This window comes from Nicotiana attenuata, chromosome 2 (genome assembly GCF_001879085.1).
Source record: "Nicotiana attenuata strain UT chromosome 2, NIATTr2, whole genome shotgun sequence".
NCBI classification, from domain to species: Eukaryota; Viridiplantae; Streptophyta; class Magnoliopsida; order Solanales; family Solanaceae; genus Nicotiana; species Nicotiana attenuata.
The window spans coordinates 14,499,468-14,503,645 of NC_031990.1; positions in this window are offsets into that span (position 1 = coordinate 14,499,468).

Below are 4,178 nucleotides of genomic sequence, written 5' to 3' on the forward strand. Positions count from 1 at the left end.
GTGAGCACCGGGAAATACAAGAAGCCCATCGGAAGTTGATCGAGGAGTGGAAAGATATGGCTGTCAGCCCCAACAAGCGACTAGGGTATTTGTAGCGGGGTCTAGTGAAGCTGGAAGGGAAATTCATCAAGAGGATTGAAGACTGCCGAAACGCTGAAGGAAATGCAGGCGGACATTTGGCCCAAGCTTACTTGCTGCTAGGTCTACGCGAGCTGGTGAAGCTGTTCGAGGGAGACGAAGATGCCAAATCTGGGGAAGGTCCCTCTGGGACCAAGTAGTTCGGAGTCCTTTTATTCTTTATTTATTGTAATAAGGCCAATGGCCAATAGTAACATTTTACTTTCTATTATTTAGAGTCGTTTTGGATTCGTCTTATTTTTATCAATAAAATGAGGCATTTAGCATTATAAGTTCTCCAAAACTATTTGACGCTAGGCCTACCTTGGGCACAACGAGGCACCAAAGTTAGGACGCGATTTATATTCTTGCACAATGTGTTTAAATACTGCAATATTTTTCCTCATAACCTGCACTAACTTGTTACCTTTTGTTTTTCTTTTATTTTCTATTCCCCTCCCCAAAGGTTAGTTCGTGCATTCTGGCATCATTATCATACTCCACAAGATCCAAGGGCCCTCCACCTCCTCCTCCTCCGAGTCCTATCCGGAACAAGAACAAAGGTAGAATGGGAGATCCGAGCGCCAGTAAGGAAATTGAGGTTCCTCAGGGTACCCCGGTTGCTAAGGAAACTGCTACCCAACTTGAGCAAAAATTATTAAAAGAACTGGAGCAGGTTCGGAACTTGGTGAACCTGTCATTTTCTCTCACCGCTCCTGATGTCAACACCCAGAATCCCGCACCTCCACAAAACACCCCACAACCACAGATACAACTCACCCAACACTGCAACGCATGCCACACTCCGAACAACACTCCACTACTCATACCCGAGCAACTGAACACCACAAATGACCATCTCCACAACACTCTTATTTACGTGGATACTGTACCCCATTATACTCAACCAATCTCAAATGCACCTGAGTCTGATGACAAAGACTCCCTTATCAGGAACTTAGCAGCAGAACTCAAGAAGTTGACCAGTCGAGTTCAGGGCGTGGAAGGTAACAAAGGTATCGAGGGGTTAAATTATGAAGAACTCTGCATTCAGCCAGATGTTGAACTTCCGGAGGGATACAAACCTCCCAAGTTTGAAATGTTCGATGGAACAGGAGATCCCAGGGTCCACTTGAGGAGATATTGCGATAAGCTGGTCGGAGTCGGAAAGGATGAGAAGATCCGTATGAACCTTTTCATGAGAAGTCTGAAGGGGGATGCTTTATCCTGGTACATCAGCCAGGACCCCAAGAAATGGACAAGCTGGGTAGGCATGGCCTCGGATTTCATATATAGATTCCGATTCAATACAGAGAATGCACCGGATGTATTCTACATCCAGAATTTGAAGAAGAAACCCACCGAAACATTCCGCGAGTATGCTACTCATTGGAGGTCAGAAGCTGCAAAGGTCAGGCCGGCCCTAGAAGAAGAACAAATGAATAGATTCTTCGTCCGGGCCCAGGATCCCCAATATTACGAGAGATTGATGCTGATCGAGGGTCAAAAGTTCTCCGATATCATCAAACTTGGAGAAGAATCGAAGAGGGCATTAAGAATGGTATGGTTACGAATCTTGAAGCATTGCAGGCCACCAATAAGGCTCTACAGACTGGTGGCACGTCCAAAAAGAAGGATGTAAGTGCCGTAATGGTCGCACAGGGAGCCAAATCACCACCAAAATACCACACCTACCCATCACCTCCACTTACATATCAGCCCATCCCGAATTACCAAGCACCCGCACCCTCCTATCCACCTCCCGTTTACCAATCCTCTCCACCTCTCACATACCAACCCACTTCACCCAGATACTCTCAACCGGCACCTGTTTGTCAAGCTTATAACGCTCAACCCTCTCACCACCAATCACCTCCCACCCGTCAAAATTTCCCTAGACCCAGGCCAAATTTTGACCGTAAACCTCCCAGACAATACACAGCCATCGTTGAACCAATAGACCAGCTATACGAGAGACTTAAAGCTGCTGGTTACGTCACTCCTATCCCAGCCAAAACTCCAAAAAATCCCTCCCAGTGGGTCAATCCAAATAAGACCTGTGCGTATCATTCCGGCATGAAGGGGCACACCCTTGACGAGTGCCGCTCATTGAAGGACAAGATTCAAACCCTGATCCACAATAAGGTCATAGTAGCAAAGGAGCCTGCTCCTAATGTTCGTAACAACCGTCTGCCTGACCACAAAGGTGGAGACATTCACATGATCGAGATCGAAGATGATTGGGACCCCAAAGGGTCGATAGGTTTGATTGCTGAGGAGGATGAACCAAAGAAACCAGCAGTTACACTTAACCCAATTGTTGTGCAGAATCAGCCCTCCAGGGACGATGAAGTAAACATGTCTATACCTCTCGAATTTGAAGCGCCTCCTTCTGCAAAGGCGCTCGGGCCAATTGAGGTTGAATTTGGAGTTTCAAAAGCACCTGCACCCTTTGAAGTTGCTGTGATACCCCCAAGGGTACCTATTCCTGTGGCAATGTCAGACATAACACCATTCCACTCAAATGCCATACCATGGGATTACACTGCTGAAGCTAGGAGGAAAGGAAAGACCAAGACAGGAGAAACAACTGCTGCGCAAGGAATGACCAGAACAGGGAGGGTTTACACCCCAGAGCACTTAGCCGAGTCCAGTAAGCAAGCCCCAGGATGGCCTATCGAAACTGGGCCTGACGATCTTTGGAGGAAAATACAGGCTAAGGAGTACTCGGTCGCTGAACAGTTGAACAAAACACCAGCACAAATCTCTATCCTAGCTCTTCTATAGAGTTCTGACGCTCACAAGAATGCCCTAATGAAGATACTGAGCGAAGCTTATGTGCCCAGCAATATAACCGGGGGTGAAATGGCGAATATGGTAGGGCAAGTGCTGGAGAGCCATAAAATAACCTTCCACGAAGATGAGCTGCCACCGGAAGGACTGAGCCATAACAAGGCACTGCACATCATCGTGTAATGCGAGGATTATTTCATCACTAGAGTCCTGATCGATGGAGGATCCAGCCTCAACATCTGTCCGCTGATAACTCTCAGAACCTTGGGAAAAAGCCTGCACGAAATCAAAGATGGGCTTATCAATGTCAAGGCCTTCGATGGGTCCCAAAGGGCTACTATTGGAGAAATCAGCCTATGCTTTCAAATGGGGCCAACATGGTTCGACGTCGACTTTCAAGTGATAGACGTCTCGGCATCCTACAACTTGCTGTTAGGACGGCCCTGGATCCACGCTGCTAGAGCCGTAGCATCGACCCTACATCAGGCGGTGAAGTTCGAATAGAATCACCAAGAGGTGATTATTCATGGCGATGGTAGTAACCCCATATATATTTGCCAGACCATCCCGATGATCGGGGGCAAAAGGAGAATAGGCAGAGAAACATACCACCACATCGAAAGGGTCAACGTTGTGGATAAGGATAAGTGGTGGGACAACAAGATCGAAAGTATCTTGAATTGGTGTGGGTACGAGCCTGGAAAGGGACTCGGTAAAAATCTTCAGGGGATCACTAAGCCCATCAAACTAAAGAAGCATGGTACTACATTTGGCTTAGGGTACGGTTATACTTAGGAAGAATTCCAGAGTTGGTCGCCACCATGGCGCGGTCCCTACAATCCATTGGAGCTTCCGATACCCAGCCTGGAGCAAACCTTCCAACCGACCGATACTATATATGGGTTAGAGGAAGACGAAGCGTTGGCAGCCATGAAGAATCTATTTCTGGAGGATGATGATATGGACTGCTGTGTTCTTTTCGAGGAGGAAGGGGAGGAACGCCCTTCCATACAAGAACTATCGGGGCCCGGAAAGCTTCGGGGTAGCAAGGCTAAACAAAAGCACCATGCATCTCATTTTACTTTTTACTAGCTGATTTTTTTCCGCATTGTCTTTAATTTTGAAAAGAGCTCCGATTGTTCCAAACAATCATGAATTTAATCAAAGCATTTCAGTTTATCATATATCTCGCTCTTATTATTTTCTCTATCATTTACTCTATTTTCACACAGCATTACTATTACTTACTTTGATGATGAACCAACGAT